The 13,473-nt window shown below is 43.4% G+C and overlaps 1 protein-coding gene across 2 annotated transcripts in view; it reads right to left on the reverse strand.

Annotated features, from left to right (window-relative positions):
* The window catches only part of FAM120A (family with sequence similarity 120A), a 3,065,969-nt gene that overhangs the window by 742,122 nt on the left and 2,310,374 nt on the right, over positions 1-13,473 (reverse strand). The window lies entirely within an intron of this gene.

Consider the following 13,473-nt stretch of genomic DNA (forward strand, 5'->3'; position numbering starts at 1 on the left):
TGGAACCTGTAGCCTTGGGATACTATGTTCAAGACCCATTTGTCCAGGGTAACTATTTGCCAATTTGATGAAAAAAGTGCTAGTTTTCCCCCCAAGGGGGCTGCCAAAAGAAAAGTGTTTGGATCTGGCAGAGGAAAGTCATTGGGATAGTTTCCTGTAAGGTTTAGATTTGTCTTCTCCGCTTTTGGAGGTAGGAGCACCCCATTGTTTAGGCCTGTATGAGCCTTGGGGCTGAGACCTGCCTCTGGGAAGCCTGTATCTGCCTCTTTGTGGTCTGTCTGACACTGGAAAGGACCAATTTTTAGAAGGCCAGTTCCTGCTAAATCTGGGTGGCTGCACCTGTAAGAAATCCTTAACTGTCTGCATGGATTTCGCTTTATCCTCCATTTTTTTCAACACCTCTTCTGCTTTAGCACCGAACAAAGTATCATGCTGTAATGGGGCATCTAATAATTTTGCTTTAACATGATTAGGCAGATTCTGTTCCTTTAACCAAGCATGCCTTCTAATAACAGAGCCTGTAACAGCGGCCCTGCAAGAGGCCTCCAGTAAATCATAACCACATTGCAAAGTATGGTTTCCCACTTGTTCAGCTGCATGCAATAAATCCTGCATTTCCTTGTTCTCTGAACATTCAGTATTTGTCAACATTTTCTGTTTAAGCAGTGACATTAAGTATTGCTGATATTTAAGCATATGAAACTAACAATTTAAAGCCCTTACAGCCAAGGTAGCAGAAGTGTAAACTTTTTCCCCCATCTCTCCAGTGCCCTATAATCCCTATCAGAGGGGACAGGGTTTTTTGCAGTGGAAGCTTTGACCCCTTTGGGACCCTGAGATATAGTTTCTGGGTCAGAGGCGGGGTTTTTATATAGGAATTTATGAGAATCCGGGACCCTGTAGTATCTATCAGGCTTAGCAGGTGCAGGGGGTAAAGAGACAGGGGACAGGCCGGACTCTGAAAATGCATCTACAATGTCTGGAACAGATGGAATAGCAAGGGGTCTGTGCTGAGGAAGTAGCAGAAAGTCCCTGAGCCTTTTCTTAGATTCAGAATAATCTTGGCTCTCCCAGTGGAAATGTTCCCTCGTGGTATGCAGGGTTTCCCCAAAAGAATAATCCTCAGGAGGATAGGCTGAAGGAATGGATCCTTCAGCATCACAGTCCTCATAGGGAGGCATGGAATAATCCTATTCCGAAGAGGAACCAGAGGAAATATAAACCTGATCAGAAGAATCATATTCTGTCTCTTGCCTAGGCCTCTTATCAGGAGGTGGATGGGAACCTCCTGATCAAAGTAATAAGGTCTTCGGCCATTTTAAGCAACTTTTTTTTTAGGCATGGAAGTCTGAGTAGGAGAATGCTGTACTTGTTTCTTTGCCTTTAGAGCTGCTTTAGTCTTTGAAGCTGAAGATGGTTTAACATACAACTGTGTAGGTCTGAAAACACCATCAGAAGCCGATGCCTGCTCAGCGGCTCCGGACCCATCTGAGGGAATGATTTCCGTGTGTCCAATACCTTGAGTATCCAGAGGCCCAGTCGGCTCCACGTGGGAGTTGGAAGCGGCCTGTGGCTCTGAGGTAGCGGGCGCCAGGGGCTGCGAAAGCGCCTCACTGAGAACCGGCGACTGGCCTAACGGAGGACTCGTCGGTTTTGGACCTCGGATGCCTATCCTTTTTCTTGTCCTTGCATTTTTTGTAAACTCTGGTCATCGGCTGTTCCGACGGCATTATATAATTAAATCTTCGGCCAAAGTAATGAAATGCAAAATCGAACCGACGCTTAATAGTGCGCTGGTTAAACCTAGCACAAAACCGACAGCTAGCAACGTTGTGATCAGTGCCTAGGCAAGGAATACGGTAAGAGTGAAAATCCTTATGAGGTATTTGCTTCCCACAAGAAATACAATTGTTAACTTTTTCTGACATTGGTCTGGAGCAAGAAAAAAGTTTCCCCAACGGGGTACTTAGCTTTAATTTAGACTTCGTTCTGAAATTCAGATTTGAAAATCTCAGGAGTCGGCCGACCGGCACTTGCGAACTGCTTTTGCTTTGGGCACCGCGCGGCAAGAAAGATTGAAGAAAATGGCGTTGGCTGCATCTTTTATACCCCTGGCGTACTGACGTCAGGGAAGAGGCGACAGTAACCAACGCCGGACCTAGACTTTGAAATTCAGGCCGACTGCTGGGTAGCCTGCCAGCAGGATAACCCAAGAGGAATGATGGCAACAGTGAAACACGATGAACATCTGGTAATGCAAGTAGCCTGATTTGAAGCGGAGGTTTTTTCTGCAAGATTCCCTGATTGGGATATGCAGGTAAGCCTCTTTTAAAGTCTGAAGTTACCAACCAGGCATCTTTGCCTAGCATAGGTAGTAACTGTTGAAGAGTCAGCATCTTGAATTTTGGTATGTCCATAAATGTGTTTAGAGAGGATAAGTCCAGAATTGGACGCCATGATTCGTCTTTTCTGGGTACCAGGAAAAGTCTGGAATAGAAACCTTGTCCCTTTTCCTCTTCTGGTACTGGTTGAATAGCCCCCATTGTTCATAAGGGACAGAACTTGTTTCTGGGCCTCTGCCCACTGATTTGGGGGCAGATCTGGCCATCCGTTTGGGATTGGCAAAGTGTGGAAGTGAAATCTGTATCCCTGGGACACTATATTTAAAACCCATTTATCCTGGGTAATAAGTTGCCAGTTTTGTGCATGAAGTGCTAGTTTTCCCCCCAAAGGGGCGGCTAAGAGTTAAGTGCTTGGTGATCGTAGAGGGAAGTCATTAAGACTGTTTACCATAGGTAGGTGGCCTTCTAGCTTCCAGATTTGGAGGTGGAGGCACCCCATTGTTTTGTTCTAAAAGTTCCTTGTGAACTGAAACCTGGAGCCTTTGGAATATCTTGATTTGACTTGGGCGGCTCACGAGGGGACTGAAAAGGACCAGTTCTTAGTAGACCAGAGCCTACTAAATCTTGGAGGTTGTACTTGTTCGAAATCTTTCACAGTTTGCACAGATTTAGCTTTAACTTCCATCTTTTTTAACACTTCTTCAGCCTTATTACCAAAGAGATGGTCCTGTTGTAAAGGAGCATCCAACAACTTTGCTTTAACATGGTCAGGCAGAGTTTGCTCTGAGCCAAGCATGCCTTCTTAGCACAAATCCAGTAACAGCAGCCCTGCAAGAGGCCTCCAAGGAATCAAAACCACATTGCAAAGTATGTTTTCCAACTTGTTCAGCTGAATGCAATAAATCCTGCAATTCTTTATTTTCCCACAGTCAGAGATTAACATCATTTTCTGTTTAAGTAGTCCCATGATATGCTGTTGATATTCAATCATATGAAATTGACAGTTTAAAGCCCTGATTGCCAAGGTTGCAGATGTGTAAACCTTCTTACCCAATCTATCCTGCGCCCTGGAATCTCTATCAAGAGTAGGATTTTTGGCAGAAGAGGCCTTAATGCCCTTGGGACCCTGAGAAATGGTTTCAGGATCAGCAACAGGGTTTTTGAAAACGAATTTATGGGAGTCAGGAACCCTGTAGTATCTGTCTGGCTTACAAGGAGCTGGAGGCAGAGAATCAGGAGTCATACTAGATTCTGAAAAAACATCACCAACAATGTCTAGAGCAGGAGGTATACCCAAAGGCCTATGCTGAGGAAGTAGAAGACAATCTCTAAGTCTCTTTATAGATTCAGAGAAATCCTGACTTGGAAATGTTCCCTTAAGGCATGTAAAGTTTCCCCAAAAGAAAAATCCTCAGGGAGAGAGGCAGAAGGAATGGAATCCTCTGCATCAGAGTCCTCATAAGTAGGAATAGACAAATCCTGTTCATTAGAAGAGTCAGAAGAAACAGAATCTTGTTCAGAAGATTCATAATCAATGTCTTGCCTAGGCCTCTTAGAAGGAGGGGGTTGGCTACCCCTGATCAGAGTAATTAAATCTTCAGCCATTTTGATCATTTGTTTTTTAGGCAAAGAGGCCTGCACATGTGGCCCAGGCATCGTTTTTTGACACATAGATTTAGATTTTGACCTTAGTTTTGAAGATGTCATCGGTCTAATATAAAAATCTGTAGACCTGAAAACACCCTCAGAAGCCGGTGACTGCACAACGGCTCCGGACCCATCTAAGGTAGAGACATCCATGGGTTCCATAACTGAAGCATCTCGTGGCATACCGGACTTCGAATGGGTCTCAGTAGAGGCCTGTGAACCAGAAGTAGTGGGTATCAGGGGCTGCGAAAAAGCCTCACTGAGTACCGGCAAACCGGCGACTGGCTTAGGAGAAGCGTCGTCGTTGGTTTTGGACACTGATGGTCTGTCTTTGTTTTTGGTATTCTGGTTGTCTGATTGCTAACTGACGACATTTCTGGATAGTTAAATCTTGAGCCAAAATATTTAGAAGCAAAAATATACAGACGTTTAATCGTGAGTTGATTAAATTTAGCACAAAACCGACAGCAAGGCATGTTGTGGTCAGGGCCTAGGCAAGGAATACAGTACAAATGAAAATCCTTATGAGGTATTTGCTTCCCACAAGTAATGTAATTATTAACTTTTACTGACATCGGTAAGGAGCAAGAAAAAGTTTCCCCAATGGGGTACTTAGCCTTTAGTTGAAGACTTCGGTTCTGAAACTTGAAAACGAAAATTTCAGGAGTCGGCCGACTGGCACTTGCGAACTGCTTCTGCTTCAGGCACCATGCGGCAAGAAAGACTGATGTAATGGCATTGGCTGCATGTTTTATACCCCTGACGACCTGACGTCATGGAAGAAGGGACAGCAACCGACTAAGGACCCAAGACTTTGTTAATCAGGCCGACTGAGGGCAACCTGCCAGCAGATTATCCAAATGTAATGACTGCAACAGTGAAACATGAAGAACATCCATAGGGAGCTCCACTGTAAGCGGTCCAGTTTTCTGGTAAGACACCAAAGGGAAAATCTCTTCCATTTGGAAAGGTAAGATTTTCTTGTAGTGGGTTTCCTGGTCTCCTACAGGACTTAAAGCACATCCTCAAAATAAAAGTGTCGGAAAGGAATCAGGGCTCTACCATCCACAGGGTCAGTTAAAGAGTTTCTAACTGTGGGTGGATGAGGGAGCCCTTGTTCTGCGCAAGTCCACTCTGTGGGCTAACTTGTGATGACTGCCCTTTGCTAGATGCAGAAGGGGGAACCAGTGCTGTCTTGGCCAACAGGGAGTCACCAGCAAGATTTTTGGTTTGTCCTGTTGAATTTTTAGCAGGACTTTCAGAATGAGTGGTAGGGGAGGTTATACAGAAACTTCTCCTTCCAAGAGATTGACAGGGCATCCACTTTCCATGCCTGTGGATGTGGTTCTCTGGCAGAAAATTTTGGAAGCTGTTTGTTCAGAGGGGAGGCAAAAAAAATGCATCTGTGAAATAACCCACTGGTGGACAATGTCCAGGAAAACATCCCACTAAAGCATGCATTTGTGGGCCTGTGTTCTGGATCTGCTCAGTGTGTCTGCTACAGTGTTTTGACTGGAAGGGATGTATACAGCCTGAAGAGATTTCCAGAAGGCTGGCTAGTTCCCAAGCCTGCAAGTTTAGTCTACAAAGGAGGTAGGATCTTGTCATCCCCCCCATTGTTTAGATACCATAGAACAGTCATATTGTCTGTGTAGATAAGCAATCTTCCTGGCCTCAGGAGGGGTTGGAAGGACTGTAAGGCAAGGATCAGTGCCTTCATCTCATTTACATTTATGTGGTCTTTCCTCTGAGAGGGTGCCCACTGACCTTGAACTGTGTGTGGGCTCAGAGCTGCTCCCTAACCTGTATCCAAAGCATCTGTGTACATGTCCTGAGTTGGGGGCAATGTGTGAATGCAAAGTCCTGAGTTTATGGACAATTGTCTTATCCACCACTAGAGCTCCTCTTTGAGGCAGGGTACAAGTGGCACTGGAAATTCTAGTGGATGGACATGCTGAGACCTCACTGATTTCAGGAACAGTTGGAATTTCCTCATGTGGAGCATTGCCAGGGGTAGCAAATGGATGGCAGAGGCCATCAGTTCTAAGACTCGTAAAAACTGTCTGGCAGACAGGAGTTTGAGGGGCAGAATGTCTGAAAAAACTAGGGATATCTCCTGAGCCTTCGGGGGGGGGGGGGGGGCACCATCATTTTGTTGGTTTGGAATCTGCACCCCAGAAAAACATGGTCTTGGGATGGAGTAAGTGTATATTTTTTGAAGTTGATGGTGTATCCCAGGCTTTGGAAAATGGCTATGGATGAGTGGAGATTGTTGTTCAGTTTCTCCGGAGAGCTGACTTGAAAAGGAAGGTCATCTAGGCAGGAGAAGATCTGAATGCTTTGGAGTCTAGAGAAGGCGACCACTGGAGCTAGGCATTTTGCAAATACTCTTGGGCAGTGGAAAGTCCAAAGGATAAGCCAAGGTTTAAGGTCTTTTAGCTCCTTGCTCTTTTCCTGCAGTTACTTGAACAGTTCGGCAGGAGGTTTGCCAAATAAAGCGGTGTTGTCCAGGGGAGCATCTATAAAGTACAGTTGTGTACACTTACCATAAATGTAGAAGTTCGAGTGTATTCACTGTTGCAATAATTCCATTTGGGTTATCTGCCTGCAGGTAGCCCTCAGCCGGCCTGAATATCAAAAGTCTTGGATTCCTGCCTCGGATGGTCTCTCTTCTTCTATGACGTCAAGTTGTCAGGGGTATAAAACATGTAGCCGATGCCATTACATCAGTTTTTCTTGCCCCAGATGTCAGGTGCCCCCACAATGGGAAGCAAATATATGCTATGTTACACCTCCAACAAAAAGCAAATACACCAGAAAGCATACAAGGAGGATAGATAGAGCCAATAGAAGTCAGGAGGCTGGAGGGAGGGTAACCAGGGCTGCAACAGTGAATACACTTGAATATCTACATTTATGGTAAGTGTACACAACTGTACTATATTCTTCGTGTTTCACTGTTGCAGTCATTACATTTGGGTAGATTCCCAAAATAAGCTATGGTTGGGAGGAGGAGTTTATACAGCATTAGGGCCAGCTATAAGGCCCTGCAAGACAGCAGTGGCACAGCCAGCTCTGGATTTAGAGAAAATTGGTAAATGATAATGGTTGGTGAAAGTATGTACAGAACTCCAGGTAGCAGCTTCTAGAATATCTCTGATAGGAACACCTCTGAGAAAGGCTGCCGAAGTAGATGCAGCCCTGGTGGAGTGAGGCCTGATCCCCTGGGGGATAGGTTTTCCATGGTGCTTATAGCAGAAATTAATGCAATGGCTTATCCATTTAGAAATGGTTTGTTTTGAAATAGCCTTCCCCTCTGCCCCTGCAGCAAATGCTACCAGCAATTGTTCAGATTTTCTTCGAGATTTAGTCCTGTACAAGTAGAATCTAAGTTGTCTGTGCACACCCAAGGAATGCAGAATCTGTTCCCCTTTGTTCTGTGGATTGGGAAAGAAAGCTGGCAAATGAATTGACTGATTAAGAGCCACACTGGAAACCACCTTGGGCATGAAGGATGGATTGGTCCACAGATACACCCTGTCCACATGAAAGATGATGAAAGGCTCCACTGCCATAAAGGCCTGTAATTCAAATATCCTTCTAGCTGAAGTGATTGCTAAAAGGAAGGCTGTTTTCCAAGAAAGAAATTTTAAGTCTAAAGTAGCAGCTGCCTTGAAAGGAGGTAGAGTGAGCTTCTCCAAAACAAAGTTAAGGTCCCAGGCAGGGGTAGGAGCTCACCTGGGTGGTCTCAAGTTCTTTGCCCATACGAGATACTGCTTGAGCAGGGGATGAGAGAAGAGGGGTGGTTCTGTGTTATAGTGAGCTAAAATAGCTGAAGCGTGGATTTTAATAGAGGAAAAAGACAGGCCCTTGTGAAGCATCTCAGTTAAGTATTGCAAAATCTGAGGTAAATTGGGTGCTGCTGTGCTCATCCCTAAAGATTGGTTCCAGGCACAGAATCTTTTCCATTTGTCAACATAAGATTTTCTAGTACTAGGTCTTCTCGCCTCCATGATGACATCCATCACAGGTTTGCTGAGGGATGATAAGGGTGAATTTAAGTGATTAGCCAGGCTGCAAGGTTCAATGTTGGAAGCTGAGGGTGCAGAATTTGGTTCTCCTGCTGAGACCGCAAGGAAGGGGTGTGAGGCAGGTGCCATGGAGATATTTGTGACACACTGCGCAGGAGTGGGTACCAGTGTTGGCGTGGCCAGTCTGGAGCAATCAAAATCATTCTTGGTTTGTCCTGTTTGACTTTTAGCAGAACTTTGGAGAGCAGAGGTAGAGGGGAAAAGGCGTAGACGGATAGGTTTTTCCAGCTGAAGGACAGAGCATCCACTTTCCAGGCTTCTTTGTGGGGAGTCCTTGTGCAAAACTTGTCCAACTGGTAGTTCTGGGGGGAGGCAAATAGATCAATGTCTGGACTCCCCCATTTGCTTGCCAACATGTTGAAAATCCATGGTTCCAGTTTCCACTCGTGTGGGTCCATGACACTTCTGCTTAGTCCGTCTGCCAGTGTAATCAATTTTCCTGGCAGGAATTGAGCTTGCAGGTGCACTTGTTAGCTCAAGGCTGTGTTCCACAATGCCATGGCTAGTCTGCAGAAGCGGGTAAGAACGTGTACCCCCCTGCTTGTTTATGTACCACATAACCGTGGTGTTGTGCGTCTTTTACCATTAGTTGTCCTGGAAGAATGTCATCCTTGAAGGCCGTCAGAGCATTCTGTACAGCTAACATTTCTTTTTGATTGATATGTAGGTGCATTTGATTTGGGTTCCATTTGCCCTGAATGCACTTTCCTGCCAGGTGAGACCCCCATGCATAGTCTGATGCATCTCTAGTTAGGGTTTGGGCAGCAGGGGGTAGTGTGAATGGCAGTCCCTTGTTTTGGTGGCAGGCCTCTGCCCACCATAGAAATTCCAGGCGTAGGCAAGGTATAATGGGAAAGTACAGTTGTGTACACTTACCATAAATGTAGATGTTCGAGTGTATTCACTGTTGCAGTCACTACATTTGGGTAATCTGCTGACAGGCTGCCCTCAGTCGGCCTGAATAACAAAGTCTTGGGTCCTGCGTCGGTTGCCGTCTCCTCTTCCATGACGTCAGGGGTATAAAACATGTAGCCGACGCCATTTTATTCAGTTTTTCTTGCCCCAGATGTTAGGTGCCCCCTCAAATGGGGAGCAAAAATAAATAAATAAATAAAAATAAATAAATAAATATATATATATATAAACAGTAAATATATATAAATGCACTTTTAGAAACATAAACTTTACCTTCATCTAAAAGCAAATACACCACAAAGGCTTTTGTGTATAGTGAAGGAAAGAAAAGCTATAGAAAGGGGGATGGCAGGTGGGTAATCCGGACTGCAACAGTGAATACACTCGAGCATCTACATTTATGGTAAGTGTACACAACTGTACTATGTTCTTTGTGTTTCACTGTTGCAGTCATTACATTTGGGTAGAATCCCAACGCTATAGATGGGAGGATGGAACTAAACAGCATTAGGAGTGGCTATAAGGCCCTGCAGAACTGCAGTGGCAAAGCCTGCCCTGGAATTGCAGAAGAGAGGCAAATGATAATGCTTTGTGAAGATATGAGCAGAGCGCCAAGTAGCAGCTTCTAGAATGTCTTTGGTTAGAACCCCTCTGAGAAAAGCTGCTGATGTAGAGGCAGCCCTGGTTGAATGTGATCTGATCCCTCTTGGGCACAGGTTTACCATGGTGCAAAATAGCAGAAACAAATGCAGTGGCTTATCCACTTAGAAATAGTCTGCTTTAGCCTTCCCCTCTGACCCTGCAGCAAATGCTACCAGCAGTTGCTCAGACCTTCTTAGAGATTTGGTCCTGTTTAAGTAGAATCTTGTCTGTGTACAGCCAATGAATGCAGAATCCGCTCCTCCTTGTTCTGCGGATTTGGGTAAAATGTTGGCAGGTGAATAGTCTGGTTAAAAGCCACACTGGATACCACCTTAGGCATGAAAGAAGGATTGGTCCTGAGGGACACCCTGTCCAGGTAAAATATAATAAAATGCTCCACTGCCATGAGAGCCTGTAGTTCTGAAACCTTTCTTGCTGAAGTGACTGCCAAGTGAAAAGCTGTTTTCCAAGATAGACATTTTATATCCGCAGTAGCTGCTGGTTCAAAAGGAGGCAGGGTAAGTTCTTCCAGCACAAAACTGAGGTCCCATGCAGAAGTTGGTGATCTTCTGGGAGGCCTTAAATTTTTGGCCCCTCTAAGATACTGTTTAAGCAGATGATGAGAAAAGAGGGGAGGCTCTGTGTTGTAATGAGCCGAGATGGCAGAGGCATGTATTTTTATTGAAGAAAAAGATAGGCCCTGGTCAAGCATCTCGGTCAAATATTGTAAAATCTGAGGAATATTGGGCTTTGCTGTGTCTGTTCCTTGTGCTTGGTCCTAAGCACAGAATCTCTTCCATTTATCAGCATAAGATTTTCTAGCACTAGGCCTTCTGGCTTCCAAAATGACATCCATCACAGATTTACTGAGAGGTGGTGTTTGAATAATGAGTTGATCAGCCATGCTGCAAGATTCAGAGTTTGGAGCTGAGTGTGCAGAATTTGACAGTTCTGCTGAGACAGTAGATGAGGTATTTGAGGCAAGTACCATGGAGGAAGCTGAGACATATTCCTAAGAAGTGGGTACCAGTGCTGGCGAGGCCAGTCCGGAGCAACTAGGATCACTTTTGGTTTTTCCTGACTTTTAGTAAGACCTTGGAGAGTAGAGGCAGAGGGGGGAAGGCACAGACTGATTGGATGTTCTATCCTTCAGCTGGAAAAACCTATTTCCATGCTTTTTTGTGATGAGTTATTGTGCAGAATTTGTCCAACTGATAATATTGGGGAGAAGCAAATAGATCTATGTCTGGGCTCCCCAACTTCTCTATTAACATGCTGAAGATTTGTCGATCCAGTTTCCATTCGTGCGGGTCCATAAGATTTTTGCTTAGGTGGTAAGCCAGAGCTTTTGCTTTCCTGGCAGGAATTGAGCTTGAAGATGTATTTGGTAAGTCAAGGCTGTGTTCCACAAGGCCATGGCTAGTCTGCAAAGGGGGTAAGAATGTGTATCCCCCTGCTTGTTTATGTACCACTTAACTGTGGTGTTGTCCGTCTTTATCAGTAGTTGTCCTGGATGAAGTAAGTCCTTGAAGGCTGTCAGAGAATTGTGAACAGCTAGCATCTCTTTCTGGTTGATATGCAGATGCATTTGGTTTGGGCTCCATTTGACTTGAATGCATCTCCCTGCCAGGTGGGCCCCCCAAGCATAGTCTGATGCGTCTGTAGTTAGGGTTTGGGTGGCAGGGGGTAGAGTGAATGACAGTCCCTTGTTTTGGTGACATGTCTGTGCCCACCAAAGAAACTTCTGTTGTAGGCAGGGAATGAGAGGAATCAATGTTTCCGGACTGTGACAATGTTGACTCCATAAACTTTTTAGGTACCATTGAAGTTTCCTCATATGCAGTCTCACATATGGAATTAGTAGAATGCAGGATGCCATGAACCCAAAGCCTACAGGATTTGTCTTGCAGATAACTGGGTTTTTGTTGCCATTTGTTTGAAGTATGTTGTCAGTTGCCTTTGTTTGTCTGGCGTGAGGTAAGCCATCTGGGCAGTTGTATTCAAGCTTGCACCCAGGAATGTAATTATTTGAGAGGGTACCAGTTGTGATTTCTTTTTGTTTATGGTGTACCCTAGGCATGCTAGAAGCCTTTTTACAAACGCCAGATTTTGAAAAAGAGTGTCCTTGTCCTCTGCTTGAATGAGACAGTCGTCCAAATAAGGATACATTTTTTTTTTTCAATTCCTTTTTATTAGGGTTATATCAAAACCAAATGAAGACAAGAAAACGATATAACAGAGAATAAAACAATAACAAACAATATACAGACCTACAAACATAAAACCTATATACATTAGATAACCCATATACAGTTCTCATCTATATCAAGCTATGCAGCATACAGAAATATGCGTTACAATCATGTCAGAATGAGTTCAGATATCATTTTCCAAGTGTCCTTCTGGGTCCTTTTTTTCCTCATGGAATACCATAAATATTTATGAGCCAGGAGTTGTTTACTAGCTGTCTGCTTGAATCCATCCCAAGTTATTTTGGACCTGTCTTTCCAATTTAATGTGATGTAGTATTTTATTAGCATAAATGTTGTAACTAGAATGTGCATGTGATTATTCTTCATTCCTATAGGAGGTACATGTAAGAGGGCAAATTTCCAGGATAAGGTTGATTTTTCATAGCCCATTTTCTCTAATTTGACTCTTAAGGCACACCAAAGTTTGTATGTACATTTACAACTCCAAAATATATGAATAATACCAGCTTCTTTGGAGGGGCAGAATTGGCAAAAAGGTGGGAGTTCTTTGTACATTTTATTTAATATTGTGGTAAAATATGCTTGTTTAGGATCATAAGTTGAGTATATCTGAGCTTCTGAAGGAGAATGTCTTTGGAAAATTTCTGAATTGCCTGTGCAATTATATTGGAGGTAATTGTAGGGTCTTGTTTTGTCCAGTAATTGGAGTGGATAGCTTCTTTCGTGTGTCTAAGTGAGATAATGAATTTATAGGTATTTGAGATCATTTTTTTTCTGTGTCATCATATCCCAAAGTGTTCTACATGTATCTATATGTTGATCTGGGATGTCAGTATCCTTCCAAAATCTGTAACATACTTCTTTCAGTTGTCTTATCATAATTGTATATTTAAACGGGAGATTAAGTTTGTTTCTAATATTAGTTATAGATTCCTGCCTAAGTAGATAAATGTCTAAAACTGTCTTTTCTTTCAGTAGTGGGTATGAATCCAGGTCAATCATCTTTTCATTTAGTTGAATATTGGGGTTAAGGTGTAATGGTTGGAAAGTATAAAAAGCAGTTAATAGATTTAGCGATTGGAAGAGATTTTGTGTTATTTTAATTTGTTCCCATATGTCATTTTGTATTTTGTATCTTCTTCTGGATATTCCCTTTAGAAATGGGAGGGCCTTGAGATTAAATTGTAATGTTTTAACATAGTTATGATATAATTTCAACCAGGTTGGGCACCACATATTGATTTGTTCCCTGTAATTTGCAATATTAATTAGTCTACTACCTTTGGTAATTTCGTAATACAGTTTAAAGTCAGGCAAGCCCACCCCACCTTTGTCCTTTGGATATATAAGTTTTTGATAACTTATCCTGCTGGGTCTTGGATGCCAGAAAAATTTTGAGAGGGTTGACTGGATGTTATTGAAGACTTTATTGTGGATCAGTGTATTGGTTGCGTTAAATATAAAAAGTATTCTGGGGAGGATATTCATTTTAATGATTGCTACTCTAGAGAGAAGGGGGAGTTTCAATTGTGTCCATCTTACCAAGTCTTTTTGTATGGTGTTCCATGTTTTAATCACATTGTCCTGATAGTAATTATGTGCATCGGTATAGAATGCTACGCC

This window comes from Protopterus annectens, chromosome 7.part0 (assembly GCF_019279795.1).
Source record: "Protopterus annectens isolate FY-2018-M chromosome 7.part0, PAN1.0, whole genome shotgun sequence".
NCBI classification, from domain to species: Eukaryota; Metazoa; Chordata; order Ceratodontiformes; family Protopteridae; genus Protopterus; species Protopterus annectens.